The following is a 22811-nucleotide window of genomic DNA, read 5'->3' on the forward strand; positions in this document are numbered from 1 at the left end:
ATTAAGGTGCATGTGTGTTAGGTTTTTTCATGACCCCCTGCTTTAATCAACTTTTTTAACTAACCCATGATCTTCCAGACATCATCACTCTCTCCTCCCTTTCCCTTATATGTCCATACTTGCATTATATGAAAGTAGAACAGTAAAATGGTCTAATAAAGGGGCGCCTGGGTGGCTCAATGGGTTAAAGCCTCTGCTTTCGGCTTAGGTCATGGTCCCAGGGTCCTGGGATCGAGCCCCGCATCGGGCTCTCTGCTCAGCAGGGAGCCTGCTTCCCTTCCTCTCTCTGCCTGCCTCTCTGCCTACTTGTGATCTATCTGTCAAATAAATAAATAAAATCTTTTTTAAAAAAATGGTCTAATAAAATGAATGAAAGGACATCATAAAGATGAATTGGGAAATCAGCCTCTGAATAATTGACCTTACCAGTTCTTTACAGGTTGGATGAAATGAGAACAGGGATCTATGCAGAAGATACAGACATTCTAAACTATGTAAATGTTTATCATGTGCATTACTTTTAAATCAAAACAGACTATATTTAACCAAAAAAAAGGACTATAATTCCATTTCTCACTAGAAAGCAATTTAAAATACCTGCTTAGCAAAATACCACCAAAATCTTTCAAAAATTATTTCTGCATCAAAATGAAAACGTGAGGATTAGCTATAACTTTGTGAGATTAACAATCTTTGTGGGACGCCTAGGTGGCTCAGTCAGCTGAGCAGCCAACACTTGATTCCAACTCAGGCCATGTTCTCAGGATAGTGGGTCCAAGTCAGGGTCAGTGCTAAGCACAGAGCCTGCTTGAGATTCTCTCCCTCTCACTCTGCCCCTCCTCTGGCCACTAGCTCTCTCTAAAGAAATAAATCTTTTTTAAAAAAACAATCCCTGCATCTTCACCTTCTACCTGAAACTCAGGTATGCTGAGACTTTCCTTGGAAGCTTCTACTTACAATATTCTATCTGATAAACATCTTCCATTGTTCATCAAACCATCTTCCCATCTCTACCAAGTGAGTGTGAACATTAGTGTCCAGAAAGAGCTTGAAGTCAACATTTAATTCTTACTGTTTTAACTTTTAAACCGAATTTCAAAGTAAATGTACATAATGATCCATCCACAAAAATCTGTCCCAGCTAAATATCCCCAAAATATGTGAAAATACAATTACAAAGGCACACATATTAGTACTGTTTTCAGTGGGGGGACAGGCAGATAGAGAGCAGAGGAGGGAATCTAAACATCTAACAATAAGGAAACAGTACAGTGAGTTCCATGGTATTATGCTACCATAAAATTGCCACAGAAAGATATTCAAAATATACTGTCTATTATAAGCTCATTTCTTTTTTTTTTCCATGTGTGTGTTCATCAATCAATAAATGGGGAGAAGCAGAATTTCCTTTTTACTTTATCTTTCTTTTAAATGTATTACAATACACTACACAGGATTTTAAAATAAAAGCAGAAAACTTCAAGAAATAATTACTTGAAGATATAATTTCACATTTCTTGAAATGGAAAAAATGATTTTAAGTAAAACCTAATAGAAATAAAATTTTAAATTACCCTCCGAAGTACTTTACTTCTGTCATTCTCAAAGCAAGGGGCATACAATTTTCTCCATTTCAAGTAGTCCCTAGCCAGCAGATCCTGAAGTTAGATTTAAAAGGATTATAAGGCATCTCCAGATCTTTCCACATTTCACAGACCCTAGCATTAAACACAGAAGGATGGCAGACAGCACTAACAGATCCCTCCTCTCTATAAAATCACATTTCAATGGAGTCTATGAGCCCTAAAAGGTCCTCTAATTTTGGACATAATTTGTATTTGGCTGATGGAATCTAGGTATGTACCATGCCCTATATGAAAAGGGGGCTGGGAATAAAGCATCTAACATCTTTAGCTTTTAGAGGAAAGGTGGCTCTGACTCATAAATTGGGGGAATATATCAAATACAAGAAAGGGGTTCAACTGCTAAAAAAGAAAAAAAATGACAATGTTCACTCTTCATAACAACAATAGTGGCATTCAGGCAACCACATTACCCTAAACGACAACTCTCAAGGCTATATGGTAGCCTGGCTGGCTCAATCAGTGGAGGCTGGGACTCTCAACCTCAGGGGCATGAGTTCAACCCCCATGTTGGGCATGGAGCCTACTTAAAAACAGAAAAAAAACATATGATCTAGAGAAAAATTTTATACCACAAATAACTCGTTGGCTGTAAGATAAAAAAGCAAACTTGATAACAAAACGATTAGACTGTGTCACCACTTTATCCAGGAAATAATCTCAACATCAGGAAAACCCGGACAATCAGACATATGTCTCCAGATATAATGAATTATGATCTACACAGCAGCAACTATAAACATGGGTGGCCAAAATGTTTTAATTTAAACAAACCTTTAAATCTAGCTTTTAGGGGTGCCTGGGTGCTCAGTGGGTTAAGCATCTGCCCTCAGCTCAGGTCGTGATCTCAGGGTCCTGGGATCAAGCCCCATACTGGGCTCTCTGTTCAGGAAGAGCCTGCTTCCCACCCCCCCCGCCTGCTGCTCTTCCTACTTGTGACCTCTCTGTCAAATAAATAAATAAAATCTTTAAGTAAATAAATAAATCTAGCTTTTAGTTTACAGGAAATACAAAAAAACAGAAAACAATGAAATAAGCCAGACAAATTCAAAATGTGGAACGTTTTACAGAACTGGCTAGATGTCTGGACACCCATAAGAAGAAAAAGGAGAAAGTGGGGAGTTGTGTTACTAAATGCAACTGCATAGTCCTAGATTATGTCTTGATTTGAACAAACCAGCAATAAGAGACATTTTTATGGGCTGAACTATATCCTGCCAAATTTATATGTTCAAGCCCTAACCCCCCCTCCCAATATCTCAGAATGTGACTGTATTTAGGGGGAGGGCCTTTAAAATGAGGCCATGAGTTAGGCCTTAATCCAATCTGACGAGTCCTTACAGGAAGATACAGAGACCCCAGCATGTACACACAAATCCATGTGTGAAAGACCATGTGAGGACAAAGAGAGAAGGTGGCTACTGATAAGCCAAAAAAGAGTCCTCAGGAGAAATAAAATCCGCCAACACCTTTACCTTGGACTTCCAGTTTCCAGAACTGTGCGAAAATAAATTTATTGTTTAAGCCACCCAGTCCGTTGGTATTTTGTCACAGTAGCCCTAGTAAAATAATACAGACACTTCTGTTACAAGTAGCAAAATCTTGATATGGGCTAGGTTTTTTTTATGATACTAAGAAACTGTTAGGTGAAAGAATGTGAGGATGTGTTATGGTTATGTGAGAAAATGTTCTTATTTTTTAAAGATGCATTTAAATATTTATGTATAAGGGTGCCTTGATGATTCAGTCAGTGAGGTGTCCAACTCTTGATTTCAGCTCAGGTCATGATCTCAGGGTTGTGAGATCAACCCCCATGTCAGGTTTTGTATACAAAATTCAAAACCCCCATGTCAGGAACCTGCTTATGATTCTCTCTCTCCCTCTGCCCCCCCCGAAAATAAATAAACAAATAAATAAATAAATATTTAGGGATAAAATGAATCAATCTCTGTAATTTGTAGTGTTACACAAAAAAAGGGATAAAAATAAATATAAAAACTGTTAAATATAGATGGTTATTTGGTTATTAAGTAAACTACTCCTTCTTATAAATTTGAAATTTTATAGAAAAGTTAAAAATATATCTATATGAAACTGATTTAAAGAGAAATCAGGGGTGCCTGGGTATCAGTTAAGAGCCTGCCTTTGGCTCAGGTCATGATCCTGTAGTCCCTGTATAGAGCCCTGCATCAGGCTCCCCACTCAACAGAGAGTCTGCTTCTCTCTCTGTCCCTCCCCTCCTCACATGCTCTCTTATTCTCTCTCAAATAAATAAAATCTTTAAAAAAAAAATAAAGAGAATAATTGATTGTACAATAGAACAAAGTTTCCCAAAATGAATGCCCCAATTAAGACATTAAGGGATGCCTGGGTGGCTCAGTCGGTTACATGGCTGCCTTTGGCTCAGGTCATGATCCCAGGGTCCTGGGATCAAGTCCCATATAGGACTTCTTGCTCAGCATGGTGCCTTCCCCTTCCTGCTGTTCTCCCTGCTTGTGCTCGCTCTCTTGATCTAATAAATAAATAAATAAAATCTTAAAAAAAAAAAGGACATTATAATGAGGAACAAAAGGAATGCCAAAATACACAAAACTATAATCATAGCTTCAAAAACCATATGTTGACTGTATACTATGTACTAAGTACTGTACACATGGAGGTGAACAAAAGAGATATGGTCCTGCCTAACTGGGTCTATAATCTAACAGAAGAAGGATGTAATAAAGCAAAATTAACAGAACTAAATACAAATAAACAGTAGAAAAATATAGAAATGTGCAAATTTTTAGAAACAGTCTTTTTTTTTTTTTTTTAAACAAATTACTCTTCCATCTCTAAAAGGGAGCTCCTCAGAATTCTATTTTGGGCCTTTTCTATTCTACTTAGTCCCAATTAGCACTTTTCAAACCCAAACATCTCTCAAGTTTTATAAGCGTATGTCAAATTGCCTAGAGACATCTACAATATTTACTTTATAGATATTAAACCTTGAGCTCCTATTTTTTTCCCCAAAACTGCATTCTTCCTTTAACCCCTCTTGATAAAAAGGCCCAAGAATCACTTCTCTCACCCCTAAATCTAATATATGACAAAGTCCAATTAATTTTACCTCACAAGAACTTTTTTTTTAAGGTTTTATTTATTTATTTCACAGACAGAGATCACAAGTAGGCAGAGAGGCAGGCAGAGAGAGAGGGGGAAGCAGGCTCCCCGCTGGGCAGGGGGAAGCAGGCTCCCCGCTAGGATAGAGCCCCATGCGGGGCTCGATCCTAGGACCCTGGGACCATGACCTGAGCCGAAGGCAGAGGCTTCAACCCACTGAGCTACCCAGGCGCCCCCTTCACAAGAACATCTTAAATCTGTTTATCCTCTCCAACTTCACTACTTCCACCTACTTCCCTAACTTGGATTACTGTAATAGTTTTCTAAATTGCCCTCCTGACTCCAGCCTTACTTGTCTCCAAATTCAATCTACCTAAGGTAAACAGGCAACATCACATATTGTATTTTTATTAATAAGGTTTTTTAAAAATTGCTCTTGTCAAATATTAAAGCATATTTCCTTTAACCATCACTCAAAAGCTAGTCCTGAAATAAAACTAGCCCATAAGAGTAATTTTCCCAGGGCGCCTGGGTGGCTCAGTTGGTTAAGCAGCTGCCTTCGGCTCAGGTCATGATCTCAGGGTCCTGGGATTGAGCTCCACATTGCACTGAGCTCCCTGCTCAGCAGGAAGCCTGCTTCTCCATCTCCCACTGCCCACCCCCCACCCCCGCTTGTGTTCCTGCTCTCACTGTCTGTCACATAAATAAATAAAATCTTAAGAAAAAAAAAAAAAAAAAACAGTAATTCTCCCAGCTAAATAATCCTGGATTTAAAAAAAAAAAAAAAAATTTACCTGAATTAAAAACAATACTTAGAAATATTTGGGAAGCGCAGTGTCCCAACATTTCCCCGTAACACTCAGCTATCACCAAAATATGTTACACTTAGGCTTGTCAGATAAAGCACAGGACATCCAATTAAAATTTCAGGTAAACAGTAGTTTTTAGTGTAACTATCTCCCAAACATCATATGTATTTTTACTTGCTAGATCTGGCAACCCTAATTATACTAACTAAATTCTCACAGCAAGCAAAACCTGACTTTATTTATACTTTTTTTCATTATAGAAAAAAGTTATTAAAAGTTTCTTATTATAAGAGGTTAAATTTAGAAAAAAAAAATACATTCCATAATCTTACCACACTAATCAATCAGCAATCAGTTCATTCCTCTTTTTCTTACATACTTTAAATGTTATATTCACCTTTCCTTAAATGTTATAGCCATTTCCTTATGCTAACATAACACCTGTTTTTCTCTTTTCCTTTTTTTCTGTTATTTCTTTAGAATACTCTCAGAAATGAAATTACTAAATTGAACATTTATTAAAAGGTTATGAGCAGTCTAAGAATTCTAGATACATATTGCCAAATTACAAACTACCGGCAATATTTGATATGCCCACTTTACTAAAATCTAACCAGGCTTATGTTATTAGTATTTTTTTAAAAACTGAGGGCGCCTGGGTGGCTCAGTGGGTTAAGCCGCTGCCTTCGGCTCGGGTCATAATCTCAAGGTCCTGGGATCAAGTCCCGCATTGGGCTCTCTGCTCAGCAGGGAGCCTGCTTCCCTCTCTCTCTCTCTGCCTGCCTCTCCATCTACTTGTGATTTCTCTCTGTCAAATAAATAAATAAAATCTTTAAAAAAAAAAAAAGATTTAAAAACTGAAATGGGTATAAAATAGTATTTCATTTTGCTTTACTAAGCCTTTCTTTGGTTACTGATAAGATCTAACATTCTGCTACCAGTTGCTTATATTTCCTCTGCTATCAATTATCTGTTCATCTCTGTTACCTATTTCAAAAAAGGTTTTTGTTCTTTACAATAAAGCTTTCGTAACTAAAGAATGAAAGTGCCAAATGTCTAAAGTTCTAGTCACATGGACCAAATGAAAAACTACAGTTTATTTAATGCTATTCATCTTCCAGAAATTACATTTTTATATACTCTCATTTTATATACATACATATATTATCTCACATTTCATTTAAATAACTCTCAGGATTAAAAATAATTAAGCTGACTCAAATTTCCTGATATTTAAATACCATTTCAGTTCAACCTAGCACTGGGATATGCCAAAGAAATTTATCTTAATAAATTTGACCATGGAAACAGAAATCATGTTGCAGATCTGCTCTCTTTAGTAATCCAGATACACCAAGAAACCTGATTTTGCAGTAAGAGTTTACTCTCCAATGCTGTCAGTAATATTGCAAATGTAAATATGCACTACTGGTTTCAACAGTAGTCAGAGTAAGAAAGTAATTAAGTCAGCACAAATTCACCAATGCCATTAGAACAGACCTCCAAGCTCATAAGCTAATAGCAGCACTTAAATGGCAGGGATTTCTGAGATAACCCAATTTAATCTCTTGCCTATCTATCCCCCACCCACTTTGCAAAGGAAGAAAACCAAGGCAAAATGAAGTGAAATAACTTTCAAGAAAGTCTTAAAGCTAATTAAGATCAAGAATATCTGCTTCATTCTGCCATCAACCAAATTTTATTGAGTGGTTTATTCAGAGCTGTAGAGATACCAAAGTGAAAAAAACAGAGATGCTGGAGTGGCTCAAATATTTGAGCAGCAAACTCTCGATTTCAGCTCAGGTCCTGATCTCAGGGTCATGAGACTAAGCCCTGCACTGAGACGTCTGTGTCAGGATTCTCTCTCCCTCTGCCCCTTCCTCCTCTCTCAAATAAATAATTTTTTTAAGTGAAAAAACAGCAAACTCCTTGCTCTCAAAAAGCTCACATGCTACTAGGGGATGGGAAGAAAAGAGTAAATAAGGAAGGAAAGAGGGAGGGAAGGAAGAAAATTTCTAAGACAGGGATAAGTATTCTGAATTCAACTACACAAGGCAATGTGGGAGAACAAGACTAGAACAGGGGACCATTTCATTGGTTGGGTGGTTTGGGAAAGGCTTGGAGAAAATGAAAAAAGAGTTGAGATCTGAATGACAAGAAGACAGGAACAGGAAAATAGAAGGAGACTACATTCTGATTAGAGATGCTCTTCTATCCAAGTATTCATCAAGGTACAAAAGAGCAAGGGGTAAAGGGTGAGAGAAGGGGGGCTGGCAATATTTTTTTTATCAAAACGTGTACCATTTAAGTATAAAAGATATTACAAAAAGATTTAATAATAAATATGACATAAGTTTGATTTTTCCTAAGGGACAGACATAGCAAAATACTATTATAGAAAAATATCTAAATCATGATGATTTAAATTCACTGCTTAGAAAGATAGATTAACCAACATTTCAATGATCCCATTTACAGTTAACAAAGTAAACATGCTTTAAGACTTATTGGTAATTTTTTAAACCCTTAGAAAATGTTAGTAAAGGAATCAGGACAAGATAATTCTAATAAAGATTTTCAAATAAGATGGAAAAATTAACATTAATCAGAAACTTCCATTTCCAATTTTTCTATTAATTTTTGACACCAGCATATACAACAGCCTAGGACTTTTTTTCCAGCAAAATTATAAACTTTAAATGATGCTGAGGATAATGGGATTGTTATCCCATTGATTGATAATCTGATGGATAATCAGATTGTTTCAGCCAATAATTCTGCTTTTTTAAAAAAATCAGTTATTGGTGCACTGGGTGGCTCAGTTGGTTAAGCATCTGCACTGGGCTCAGGTCACAATCCCAGAGCCCCACGTCGGGCTCCCTGCTCAGTGAGAAGTCCGCTTCTCTCTCTCCCTCTACCACTCTCCCTGCTCATTCTCTCTCTCAGTCACTGTCTCAAATAAAATCTTTAATAAGATAAAATAAAATAAAATTTTTTTTAAATCAGTTATTTTTAATACATGTATATATTACTCTCCCACTACAGTCAAGTTCCTGAAAGACATGGTTTATGCCTCCTACTTCTATATATTCCCCCATAGCACAGAGCCTTGCAAAGAGTAGAGATATAGAAGGGGGAAAGTATATCATTCCTAGAATGTTTTTAACACATTATCACAAAGGAACAATTCAACAGTCCATAAGCCTTGAATAAATTGCACTCAGCCCAATGAAAAAGAACTCTCTAATCAAGTAAACAGTTTAGTATCTTAAGTATTTCAGTAATTAGGAACACAAATAAAACAAACAAAAAAACACTCATCTGGTTTGTGAGGTTTTAAGCCAGAATATAAATGTTATGCTACATCTGATCAATCGGTTCCACTCAAAAACCTTCATATAAACCCAAGGGCCCTCCCCATCTATATCTCTTATTTCAGGTCAAGAGCACTGGCATAAATTTCCGCCATCATTCCCCAGGTCATCCAATTCTCCCTTCCCCTATCTTTTTTATCTTTATTTATTTTTTAAATGATCTCTATGCCCAACATGGGCTCAAACCCCCGAACATGAGACCAAGAGTTGCATGCTCTACCAAATGAGCCAGCCAGGTACCCCTCCTTCCCAACCCCTGTTTTTTGGTTTGCTGCTGTCAACTAAAGTTACTAAAGGGGAATAAAAGTTACTGAAAGGGTTAAAGTTACTTTTGGCTTAGGTCATCTGGGATCAAGCCCTGAGCTGGGCTCCCAGCTCTACAGGAGTCTGCTTCTCCCTCATCCTGCGCCCCTCCCCCTCCCCCTGTTCATGCCATTAGTTCTCACTCAGTCTCACTCTCTCAAATAAATGAATAAAATTTAAAAAAAAAATAAAGTTACTAAAGGCAAGGAATACTAAGGATTCTGGCTTGGTTAAGAAGGCCAAGAATAGGGCACCTGGATGGCTCAGTGGGTTAAAGCCTCTGCCTTCAGCTCGGGTCATGATCCCAGGGTCCTGGGATCGAGCCCCACATCGGGCTCTCTGCTCCGCGGGGAGCTTGCTTCCTCCTCTCTCTCTGCCTGCCTCTCTGCCTACTTATGATCTCTGTCCGTCAAATAAATAAATACAATCTTTAAAAAAAAAAAAAAGAAGAAGGCCAAGAATACCCACCTAGTAGAGAGCACCTTCTACACACCAAGCACCTATTTTATTTCTTAAATTTCATAAAGTCATGAGCTATTATTAGTTTCATTTTACAGATACATAAACCCAGAAGTAAGGTTACTTATCCAAGGTCACACAGCTAATAAGTCTGTCAGATTCGGAATTCTTTACTCCCCAAAAAATAGATCAGTAACAATCCCATCACAAAAAAGCCAAGATAATGGCCATACGAGGCATAACCACCAACACAAGTGAACAAGGCCTGGAAAAGAAACTCTACATTCTTTTCCACCTACTTTAAACCCACTGCCATCATAACAATTACAAGTTTGATAAAAGCGAAGAACGCTTTTCTGGTTGATAATCCAATTTGGAGACTAATTTACTGTCATCTAGCTCAAAGACTGTATTTTTATATAGTAGTTTGCATTTTAAGAGATTTTCATTAATAAGGTTAGTGATAGATCCAATTCAGCTGGAACACAGTTTTCAAATTCACTTAAAAAGTTTTACTGAAAATCCTAAGTGCCCAATATAGGGAGAAAGGAGAGAACATTTACGAGAATTTAACTGTGTGCCAGGAACTGCGCTGTGTCTCCTCTACATTCCTTAACTTATTCAAGACAAATAACACTAGGGGCACCTGAGTGACTCAGTTGGTTCAATGTCTGACTCAATTTCAGCTCAAGTCAGGATCTCAGGATACTAAAGTGAGATCAAGCCCTGTTTTGGACTCTCTGCTCAGTGTGGAGTCTGCTTATTCCCTCTCCCTCTGCTCCTCACCCCACCTGTGTTCCATCTCTAAAACAAAAATATAATCTTTAAAAAAAAAAAAAAACAAACTATGCAATAAATACTATTATCCCTATTTTACAGATAGAATTCCCCAAAGACACAAACATTCAAGATTTAAACCAAATTTCAGATCCCTAAACAAAACAGTTTTTGCTCTTAAAAAGCCTATACCATAGTCTAATGCAGAAACGGGTAACGTACAATACAATGTTTTAGTATCACAGCATGGAGGAAAACAGAATGCTCTGAAAGCACATATGAGAGAGTCTACAGTTTCAGTGAAGACTTTCAAGATGATGATGTCTATGCTAAGATCACAAGTACCAGCCATCTAGAACAAAAAGACAATCTAGTCCACACTCTTCAAAAATACCTGGTATCCAAATGGTCAACGGCCCTAACTCTGATCCATTATATGAGCAAATAATTTCTAACCAATGTTACATAGCAAATACCTTGCTTAATAATGTTTAGTATTTTGTAAAATCTGCAGGCCTACGTGTGTCATATATAAGAAGAAAATTAAATCTATGGTTATTCAAAACTCTTTGGAAATCAATCATTCTGGATAAGCAATTTGATAACTGAGATAAGAGTTTACCCTCTGGTTTTCATATTACAGTTGGCCTTTGAACAATGCAGGGGGGTTAGGGGTACCGTACCAACCCCCTTGCAGTTGAAAATTCACAAATAAATTTTGACTCCCCCAAAACTTACATATTAATAGCTGATTGTTAATAATAATAATAAGGAAGAAACAACTGATGATTTTAAATAAAAACTGTTAAAATACAAAAAAAAAAAAAAAAATAGCCTGTTATTGACTGGAAGCCTTACTGATAACATAAACAACCAAATAGCACACACTTGATATGTTATATGCATTACATACTGTAATTTTACAATGAAGGAAGCTAAAAAAAAGTGAAAATCATAGGAAGAGAAAATACACTTACTGTACCATACTGTATTTATTTAAAAAAAAAATCCACAGAGAAGTGGACCTTATCCGTGCAACTCAAAACCACATTTTTCAACACTCTACTGTATTCTATACAAAACCTTTCTACGATAAATACGTTAATGCCTTCATAAATATCTACACAGACTACATACTTAACCTTTTCTTGGTAAGAGAGAATCTGACAAATTTTCATTATTTTCTATACTATTAGAAATATAATTGATACTTTAAAGCTAATTAGGTTATGTAAGGCTGTTTACCTTGTGCTATCTATAGTTTTTAGATTTGGTAATTTTTTTAATAGATTTTCCTATTCTTTACTACTGTCATCTCAGCAATCTCACTGTCCTGTTATCAGTATGTACAGATACCACAGCATCTCACCTCTTCTAAATTGTTCCTCCTAATCTGCTACCACAAGCATTATATTTAAAATAAGTTATCAGGGCGCCTGGGTGGCTCAGCAGGTTAAAGCCTCTGCCTTCGGCCCAGGTCATGATCCCAGGGTCCTGGGATCGAGCCCCGCATCAGGCTCTCTGCTCAGTGCAGAGCCTGCTTCTCTCTCTCTCTCTGCCTGCCTCTCTGCCTACTTGTGTTCTCTGTCAAATAAATAAATAAATTTTTAAAAAAATAAAATAAAATAAAATAAAATAAGTTATCAGTGAGAGCTAAAAACCTTTATTTATAGTTACTTATGAAAATGACATCTACTTAGGGATTTTACAATGATTCAGAGAGATGAGGAGCTGCCTACACTGGGTCTACAAAGTTACAAAGAGTTACAATTTCAGATTTTTGTACCTCTAATTTTTGTACCTCTAGTTAAAATGTCTCTCCTGCCTTCTTTCAATTAAACTCAGATAGTTCAGGCGGCCTTCCCTGAAACCCCAGACCAGGTTACATAACCCTCTGAAGCTTTCCCATACAACACATCCTATCCGGCCCCATCCTTGCTAAACTCCACTCTTCATGTTTCTCCAGTATGACTGTCAGCATCATAACAGCCTCTTACCTGTGCTTCTCGAGCACAGAACATATACTTTGCCTTATAAATGTCTGCTGAATAAAACAATATCAGAGAATGAAACTGAATTTATGGCGATAAAGCCATAACTCTCCATACAATTAAAAACGACCTTTCATACCTGTAACTTTCTTTTGCAAATATACACTCAGGACACCTAAATTTAAGGAAAAGTCATATAAAAACTATTATGTATAAGCTTGTCAGATACTATTAAACCTTTTTTATCCACTACACCCTGAAAAACACCTTTTTATCTTGGGAGGGAGAAAATACATAACTGTACTTTTCCCAAGCAACTACATACTTCCGTTCAACCTAAGTGCAAAGAATTAACATTTAAAGAACTGTGACTGTTGACGATTCAAGCTAAAACAAAAATTATCTTGGCTGTACCCAGCTATTTCAAGGTGTTCAAAGAAAAGGTGCCCATTACAGGACTCACAGATTCCTGATGTTGCAAGGGTCTTAGAAGTTACCTCATGTTATAATATACTCCTCCTCACTGCAGAAGGAATTCACTTTCCTAGAGATCATCCAATCTACCCCTACATTTCTTCTTTCCTCTTTCATTCACTGACCCACTGGACCCACACTAAATAGGTCTTCCACTATGCAAATAGGAGTCTTTCAAATATCTGTTCAACTTATTTTAGTGATATAGTAATTACAAAGTAATATAAGAGCTTATATATTTCCAAGATTTCTTTGGCTCCTCAAAAATTATCCAGTAAAACGAAAACACCAGGCACATTTACAGGTGTTTTCTTCGTAAATCTTAATTTTCTTAATTCCCATAACAACCCTATGAAATAGGCAAGATAAGTATCATCAACCCATTTGAAGAATCACCAATAGAGAGTAGTATTGAGAGTCACTATGAAGCAAATTTAGAAGCAAAGGAGACCTACCTCTTATGAGTTGGATGATTTTAAGCAAGTTACTGACCTTCTCTATGCCATTTCCTCCTCCACAAACTGCAAATAATAGTATAATAGCTCCTACCCCATAAGATTAAGTAGACAATGCACAGTACCTCATATAATTAATCCACTAAACAACATCATGTAAAATAAGAAATAGTTTTTTTGGTAAATCACTTTTTCTCTCTGAATTTCACAATAGTACTGGATTAAGAATTAAGGTCCTGGGGCACCTGGGTGGCTCAGTTGGTTAAGCAACTGCCTTTGGCTCAGGTCATGGTCCCGGAGTCCCGGGATAGAGTCCCGCATCAGACTCCCAGCTTCATGGGGAGTCTGTTTATCCCTCTGACCTTCTTGCCTATCATGCTCTCTCTCACTGTCTCTTTCTCAAATAAATAAATAAAATCTTTAAAAAAAAAAAAAGAATTAAGGTCCTGTGTTTCACCTACCTTGTACCTTGTCTTCCACAAAACCAAAAAGCATTTTTAGTTATTTGCAGCTTAATGACTATTTTTGTCCATCCCCATCCCCCAGCCCAACCACAATTTTTTAAATCTACTATTATCCTCTTCTAAATGAAATTCTCCAAAGTAGAAAAATTGCTAAAGCACTCTATTTTAAAAAGTAAATTCTCAGGGCGCCTGGGTGGCTCAGTGGGTTAAGGCCTCTGCCTTCGGCTCAGGTCATGATCTCAGAGTCCTGGGATCGAGCCCTGCATCGCAGAGGGCTCTTGCCTGCTTCCCCCTCTCTCTCTGCCTGCCTCTCTGCCTACTTGTGATCTCTGTCTGTCAAATAAATAAATAAAAATAAAATTTTTTTAAAAAGTAAATTCTCCTCAGTGTAATATAATAAGATTCTACCACAATTAGCATGCAAACAATGAAATTTATATGTAAAATGGGAAGTACCACACTAACTGCTAAACAAACTGGTTTCTCTAACCTGTTATTAAATTAACTTTTAAAAACTTTATCTGATATCTTCAATGGTAGAGACTGCTATTTTACTGTTTGTGAAAACAACTGTAACTGGAGAAACCTGTTTCACATATCAAAACTATTGACAATGTTGACAAGAAATACAAAATGCATTTCAGAATTTAAAAAAAAAAAAAAAACTTAGAGACCTAGACTCACTTGTGAAAAATTAAACTACATAACACATGCATTAAAATTTTATAGGTTCACTCATATAGGTAAACCGCTAGTCCTAGGATTTGAAAAATAATTATATTCTATAATATTGAAGGGAAAATGGATGGAAGAAAGAAGACATTAACTGAATTACTATTCAGTACCAACCTAATAGGCAGTAATTCATCTTTTCACAAAGACTAGGACAAAGGCATATCAAAACATTAATCGAAATATGGTCCTTAACAGTAGGGCAAATATGAGATACAGATTTAAAATGAAAGAATACAGTTCATGAGGGAAGAGCTTTCTGGAAATAGTAAATAATTGAGGTCCGATGGCCTCAGATGCTAAAGTAACAAAATTACTAGAAAACAACCTAAGAAACCATATTGTCTGCCAATATACGTACAGGCTCCTGTCAGTGGTTGACTTTTCACTAAACTATAATCTATTCAAAATGTCATACCAGGATAAATTACTCCAGAGAGACTACTCAAGGAAATTCCTGATAACCACTCTAAGAACCATTTGTATTTGTACAGTGCTCTTAGCAGAGGGCCTCAAAATGACAAATACATCTTGATATACAGAATAAATATTCTATATGATTTATCAAAAACTAGCGTTCTGTCTCTTAAGCCTGCAAAAGTGAAAACCACAGGTTTCTATTTTTTCTAAAAAGAGTATTTGCTATTTGCATCCCCCGTGGTAGAGGCCTGATTTTGAAGTCCTACAATTTTGCTTACTGCTGATAATAAGCGCAGAATATGGGTGTGTATGTGGGGTAGGGTAGAAGTTGAGAAATCCTTCACTGGTACATGAATGTATTCTATACTTGCCCTTTTAAATGTGCTCCTTTCCCGGAAATTTAGCATATAAAAAAAAAAAAAATCCCTGTGGGGATTTGCATTATTTCGTATTTGTCACTTCACATGATAGTCTTCAAAGAGTCTGACCACTTCTTCTTAATCATCTGCAGGTAGACTGTATTTTCACCATAAATGTCAACAGCTAGTGGGTGGTATTCATGTGTATAGATACATAATACACATTTATGTATATGTGTATATTTGTAGACAAAATATCAATTAAAAACATCAATATCACAGTTAGGACCACAAAAAATTATGGTAGAAAATTTGGAAGGATTTTAATTAACCCTATTTGGGAAGTTTAACACATCTCAAAAAAGGAAAAACAGAAAACAAAACAAAAAACAACAACCACCAAAAAAAAAACCCAATGCCCTGTGCTGACACGATTAGCTACTCCATTGAGCTGGCATGAGGTATCTGCGGCCTGCTGCATCTGAACCCTTATCATACTATTTGGGGCGTGCTATCCTGTGGAGCAGTTCATACGAAACTGCTGAAAACCTCTAAAATGATAGGATGACATATTTTACCTACCAGAAGCTTAAATAAATGAGGAAAACAGTATGGCAACGAAATAATTTGTTATTTATTTTGGAACAAAAGCTCATCCCAAAAATTCTTTGTCAACCATCCAGAAGTAGCCAGCTTTTACCAACCAAGCATTTATTTACTATAGTGACTGCATCACCAAGATTACCAAAATTTTCCACATGCTTCTAATAGTCTCTGTATGTGTTGTTACCTGGGCAACGCTCTAAAAGGGCTTTTACCTTTACAGAACTGGGAGGTCAAAATGAAGTAAAACTTCTTCAAATTAACTGTGCACCATTTTAATTAGAAGCAGTAAGTGTGAAATCATCAGAAAACAAGACCTTGAGAACCACAGTCAATTTGACTAACAGACACACCTTACTGTCACTCATCTTCATTTCTAACCACCTAATTCACCTGTGGAACAAGGGATGCTCCGTCCAGGACTTCAAAACATCCTCAGTCATACAGGCTGTCAAATCCATAAAGGCTGAAATTCAAGGAACTTCTTTGAGTAGAAAAATAATCAACCCCTCACATCTGGTCGTGGTATGAAATGCTCTGCCTTGCTGCCCTAAATTCTGAAAGCTAGTCAGCTCAGCCACGGCTCTGTAAAGACCGCCCTTCTGCCAAACCAGATCTGCCTTCAAGAATTTAGATCCAGTCATTTGGAAATCACATTTTGGAAGGCACTTTGAAAATACTTTCAAAACTCCTTCCTCCTCTACTATAGCCATTTGATGCTATCTATCTGGCGAACAAAAAATAATGGTATCTCCTTACAAAGAAAATATTTTCCCTTACTTTCCAACAATTTTAAGATTGATCAAACTTGAGGTTGCTTCCCTAACGCTGATAATTTTTCCCTTCAGCTTTCACACTAAGGATATTCAAGTGCTCTCTGGGTCATATTCGAATCAAGAACATAGCATACAAACCTTCTCTAATGTTAAGAAGTACTAGATGATGCCAGAGTCAAAAATGAAAGATAAACTGAAAACCAGAAAGGAAAACTGGCATTCAAGGCTCTTCACCATCAAGCGCTGACTCTTTCTTGCTTAGCCCTTTCCCTCTTTGCCTCTGATCACCCTAGCCCGAGGCTCAGAAAGGCCTTTCTTTACATACTATTTGTCCTATTTCCACTTGTCCAAATCCTACCCATTCTTCAAAGCATGGCTTAAATGTCACCTCTTCCCTTATCCTTAAAACTAAAAGAGATTGCTCCCTCCTCTCTCTAAACCCTCACACTGCCTTATCTTTATTTCTTTACCACACTTACTTTCTACCAAATAGTATCTTTCTTTCCACATTTAATCCCCACATAAACATAAAAGGCCCGAGGGTCAAAGTCTACGCCTTCCTCAACCCTATTCAAACTGCTTAATACAATGTCTGACACATATTAAGAACCTCAACTGAGCTACATGAATGACTTGAGTTAGGAGAAAAGTCCACTAGAAACAACTCCAGATCACTAGAATTCTGGAGACCCAACTTTGGTAAAAACTAGCTGTATCACCTCCAACTTCAACCTTCCAGAATGGTCATCTGCAAAGAAAAGAGGATGGACTAAACCCTTTTTTAATTATAAGCTGTTGTCTAGCATTAGCTGGCTATAAAATCAATTTGGGGGACAAAACTCAGCTTTTTTTTAATGAAATCAGGTGGACTAGAAATATCTATGTGTACTGTAGGCAGCAGTGTGCTGAAAATGTTCAACAACTGGCTATACAAAGGGAAGAAAAAAGGCCCTAAACTATACCATTTGCTGATTTCCCTGGTATAAATACCCTCATGCCATGGCCAGCTTCAAGCTACCAGCATGATGGCACTGAACATGGAGCTGAGTGGGAAGAGGGAAGCACACTGCTTCTGCAAGGCCACATGATGAGCCAGTTCCAGCAAGGTCCTGAAAAGATAAGTATCGTTTGGCCAAACTTTGCGTGCCTGCACTTGAGTGTGGGGGGAGGAGGGGTTGAATCAAGGTATAAAATGTGTTTCTTACTGTAAGTCACAGTCAAAACAATTTAATAAATGTTCAGCTAAACAATCTCCTAGTCTCTTTCATGTGTCCTACCAACGCAATATATCTTATTCTTGGTTACGTATGTAATTTCTTTTCCACCACAATTTATTGCTCTTCAAAAATAAAAGTTACAGCGGCGCCTGGGTGGCTCAGTGGGTTAAGCCTCTGCCTTCGACTCAGGTCGTGATCTTAAGGTCCTGGGATTGAGCCTCGAGCCTCGCATTGGGCTGCTCTGCTTATTTGTGATCTCTCTTTGTGTCAAATAAATAAAAAGAAACCTTAAAAAAAAAAATAAGAGTTACAGAGATGCCTATTGATACACCAGAAGGCAACTTACAGGGAGTGGAAATTTGGCTTAGGAAGTATCAGAAAAGGGCCAAGGTTCTCAGCCTTTGTTCAGCTTCACACATCTGAGGGACATAACACACTCCTACTAGTAGCAAGTGGCTCACTTAGCAAAGAGTTGGGAGGACAAGGGAAGAGGAAGAGGAAATATATAGTATTTAAAAAATCCAAGTAACTGTGACATTTGTGCCCATGCCCCCACTCCACCGAGAACTCGGGTACAGAGAAAAACAGTACTGTAAAAAAGTCAATTTCTGTATCTGATGTTTCCCAGCCAATTTCTCCATCAATTAGCCTGCATCCCCAAACAAGATCTCCATTACTAAGAATTCTCTACTAGAATTAAGTTTCTGCCATGGACTAGAGACATGTACTTGTTGAATTTAGAATAAGCAAGGGAAAAAAACAGCCCAGCCAACAGTTGTTAGACTTGACATTCTGGGAAAATCAGGCTTTTACTGGGGAAAAAAAAAAAAAACCTTTCTTACTTCTTATTTAAGCTTACTAAACCGGGTAAGGAGAGACGTTTCTTGAATATATTTTTGGCTGTTCTATGTCTATCACAACAACACAGTCTGTAACCAGATTTTTCAGAAGTGTTTATAAAAAATTGTGTTTTCTATTTTTAAAGCTATTTAGAAAACAAGAAGGCTCAGAATTTCAGATAGACTACTAATTGTAGCCCACATCTAACTCCAAATCAACTAAGTATATGCCTAGAAGTTTCCAAGGAAAATCCCCAAAAATTACACCAAAAAATACCAAAAGATGATAAAAAGGAGTCAGCATGAGCACAAACTGCTATACTCAAACAATTCTGGCATCCTAGCTATTGAATGAGTGCAATATGGAAAATAAATGAAATATGAAAAGGTAAATGTTGAGATACAAATTCTGCTTAATTCCATTAAGTCTTCCTTATTAGAGGTCCACTGAGGTTCACGTACTTATACCCAATACAAATATTAACCATAAACTGAAAATTAATTACCACTCTGAAAAGCCACGAGTCAAGTCAAGCAATGTCCTCTTCCATGTTCACAATATTAAACCTCTCCTCTAAAATATGAGTGGGTTTTATCATAACTCAGGTTCAAGTCTGTACTTTCTCTGCCTCTACTTTATTGGTGCCACATGTCACATGACTATCTCCATAAGAAGTTCCTGAGCTATCTTTGCAGTACCAGAGGCTCATATAGCCTTGTGCTTGCTACTGGTCACGCTCAGACCCAGTGGCTGAGCCACTTATACAAGGCAAGAACTACATAGAGGTAGCAACTCATTAAAACTTGTGAGACAGAACAGAACAAAACAAAACAAAACAAAAAAAGCTCTGTGCCTGAGAATACTATAGACTAAAGCATCTACTCCATTCTCTAAACACCCTCTTTCCAGCCATAATCATCCCCACACCTCTTCAAGACGATGGTAGGATGGAATGCAGACCCAGTTCTACACCCCCAATGCAACAATTTTTTTCTACTTAGCTACTATGCTCTTTAAAGTTCATCTCTTGAAGCTTGGCTATCTCCCACTCATAATATTTTTTCTTGGCACAACAAAATTCCTTCTTTTAACTACTCCATTAAGCATGGATAAAAGGACTTTCAGCTTTAATGCTGTATCATCTGAGTTCAAATAAATGTACAGTAACTGAACAAGTTGAAATCTGGGTTAAAGCAAAGAAAAAAATTTTAATTATAACTTTTTAGAAGTCAAATTGTACACTGGTGAGTAAACACGAAAACTTCAGTTTCATATGCCTTATAAAATTCTGTCATTCAAAGTAAAACAGCATAAAAACTACTAGAGTGAGGGGTGCCTGGACAGCTCAGTCATTAAGCCTCTGCCTTGGGCTCCAGTCATGATCCCACAGTCGTGGGATCGAGCCCCACATCGGGCTCCCTGCTCTGCAAGAAACCTGCCTCTCCCTCTCCCCTGCTTGTATTCCTTCTCTCCCTGTCTCTCTCTCTCAAATAAATAAATAAAATCTTAAAAAAGAAAAAAAATGCTAGAGTGAAAAGACAATTATCTTAATCAGGAAACATTAAAAAAAGGAACAAAAACTCACAGAATATCAAAACTATAATAAATAAAGTTCCTATCAAATAACTCAGGCCAAAAACAAAACAAACTTCATACATGTATTGTCACACCTTCTCATGCTGGGTGGTGTGGTGTATTCACCATGTGTCCCAGTACCACTGGGATCTACTACCTTGTTTCCAGCTTTCTAAAATACAGTGTAGGCTATATAATATGTTCACATATAAGCACTACCCAACTACACCCACTTCTCCCCAGATGACTTATTAATATATCCTATCAGAGCACACTTTGAACTGATTTAATATAGACCCTGAGATTCTCTCCCAGTCTCAACTAACTCACCAAGCAGGTGAGCATTTAAATACAAATGGATCAAATTCACCTGGTCTTTCTCCCCTGCAATTTCTTTGTCAGTTTCCTATGGGACTCTACTGAGATAATGAATCACAGGCCAGTTTTCCAGCTCTAGCTGCCTGTGGACCAATATTTTCCACGGACAAAATCCACTTCCAATCTGACCACAAGCAAACTTCATTTTTGTAGTTTCTGACATCATCGTATTGGATATTCTACAGAAGTACAGCAAAAGCTAAATATAAACACTACTAGAAGAAAAGTCAGAGCGTTTTCATGAAATTGTGTTTTCAGAACTGCAAACAAGCATCTATCTACCTCCCACCAAGTAGAAGAAAATTTAAATGTATTAGAAATCCCTAAACCTTCCCGTACCAAAAATGCAGGCCTTGAAATCAGTTTCCAGTCAGCGCTGAAATCTCTCAAGCAAGCAAAAGTTCCCCTTACCATTAATTAGTATAATGAGGTTGGCGTTTCTCCTCACTTCCAAGAAACCTTCAACTCTGCAAGTGACCACCTACATTTTGGTAAAATCTCTAAGATAATCCTGAGAGGTACAAGGAGAGTACACAATTACCTGCACACACTGCCCTGAAATCAGAAATAAACCCTGTCAGTCCAGTCCCCCACCACCCAGCCACCTTCCGGGGCCTGGGGGCCCTTTTCCACACGCTGACGCACCGCCCAGCCCTGCACCGCTGGCGACCAGTGCAAAGTACTACCCCAGTCTCAGAAACTTTGACTCAGTTATCAGGACACTGAGCACCCACACCTGATAGAGGACTGTCGTGGCCAGTCAGTCAAGTCCGAAGCGGGGCATTCCTTGCAGGTAGAGATCTGCCCAGGACGCAGCCCATCCCAAACTGCAAAACCACAACCATCAACAGCAAGAGCGGAGCAAAGTGCCGGGCGGAGGCAGGGGGAGCGCGAGGGCGAGACGCGGTCACGAAGAGAAGCCTGAGTGTGGGTTTAAAAAATATATATATCCTAACCACAAGCCCCCCGGACTCAGGGCTGCTGAGACCGCGAGCCCGGCAGCAAGCAAGGCGCAGCGGCGGAGGTGGCGGCAATGTCAGGAGGGCACAGCTGGGGGCGAGCGCCCAAGTCCCCACCCCGCCCCCAGGTGAGGGGCGCCCCGACTCCGCCCGCCCGGGCCAGGAAGAGAGACCAGCAGGCAGAGCCGTGGGGTCCAGGAAGCGACCGACAGTCCCGAAGCCCCCGTGCCGTCCTCCCAGCGGTGCTCTCGCATCCAGTCCTCGGCCCGGCCCCCAAATCGACCCTCCCCCGGCTCAGCCCCGGCGCCAACATCCCCGGCCCGGCCCGTGGCTTCTGGCCGCCCGGCCGCCGGCCGGCCCCTCGGAGGCCGCCCTCGCCTCACCTCCTCACGTCTCCGCGGACAGGGCCGGAACAACTCTGCCGGGCTCCCGCGTCTCACCCGCCGCCCCGCGCTCTGCGGCCGGGCCCGTCCCGTTCACTCCGCGGCCGCCAGAGCCCTGGGAGGGCGGAGGGAGCAAGGCGGAGGGAGTGGAGAAGGGGGGGAGAGGAGGACCGCCCGGCAGGAAGAGGCGAGGGAGGGGGCGGGCCGAGGAGGAGGTGGGTCGGGAGCGCGCGCGTCCGGGCCCCTCGGCGCGGCGTGCGCGCTCCTGAGGGCGGAGGCGCCTTCTCTGCCCTCGGGGGCGGCGCGCACGCGCGTACACGTCCCCGCCTGGCGGTGGCTGGGGTGGGAGACCGGGGGATGGGGACTGGGGAGTGAGGACCGGGCAGAACTCGGGTTGTCAGAGTAGGGACCCAGGAAAGGGTGGTAGACGGTCGCAGTTCCTCAGAACCTTCCGGAGGGGTAACCGAGCCGGTGGGGCCAGCGAGTTCGGGTCGCTGAGGGGCGTCTCCAAGCCCAGGGCGGGGTGGGCTGACGGGCCTGCCCAGAAGGTCAGAGTTGTTAGATAGCTCTAAGTTTGGGGCGATTGTGTTCCTGCTCATAAACCGGTTTACATAATCTCATTCTTATAGCCAAGTAATCCTCAAGAGAGTCACCGTAAAGAATACTAACTTTTCTCGCCAGTTACTGTTAGGTGCCTCTTTGGAAAGTGCGTGCTGGT

At 39.2% G+C, this 22811-nt stretch overlaps 1 protein-coding gene across 4 annotated transcripts in view; it reads right to left on the bottom strand.

Moving 5' to 3' along the window:
• Window positions 1-22297, bottom strand: part of RABGAP1L (RAB GTPase activating protein 1 like) — a 765799-nt gene extending 743502 nt beyond the window's left edge. Inside the window, exons 1-2 of one of the 4 annotated variants that reach the window (XM_032317421.1) lie at window positions 22094-22186; window positions 21488-21672 (exon numbers count right to left, since the gene is read on the bottom strand). The gene's annotated coding sequence lies outside the window, so the exon portion shown is untranslated. Of the gene's footprint in view, window positions 1-21162; window positions 21289-21487; window positions 21673-22093 lie in introns of those variants that run through there. The other 3 variants (XM_032317419.1, XM_032317418.1, XM_032317420.1) reach the window with 3 other exon arrangements.
• Between the last annotated feature and the right edge of the window lie 514 nt (window positions 22298-22811).

Source organism: Mustela erminea, chromosome 17 (genome assembly GCF_009829155.1).
Source record: "Mustela erminea isolate mMusErm1 chromosome 17, mMusErm1.Pri, whole genome shotgun sequence".
Lineage (NCBI taxonomy): Eukaryota > Metazoa > Chordata > Mammalia > Carnivora > Mustelidae > Mustela > Mustela erminea.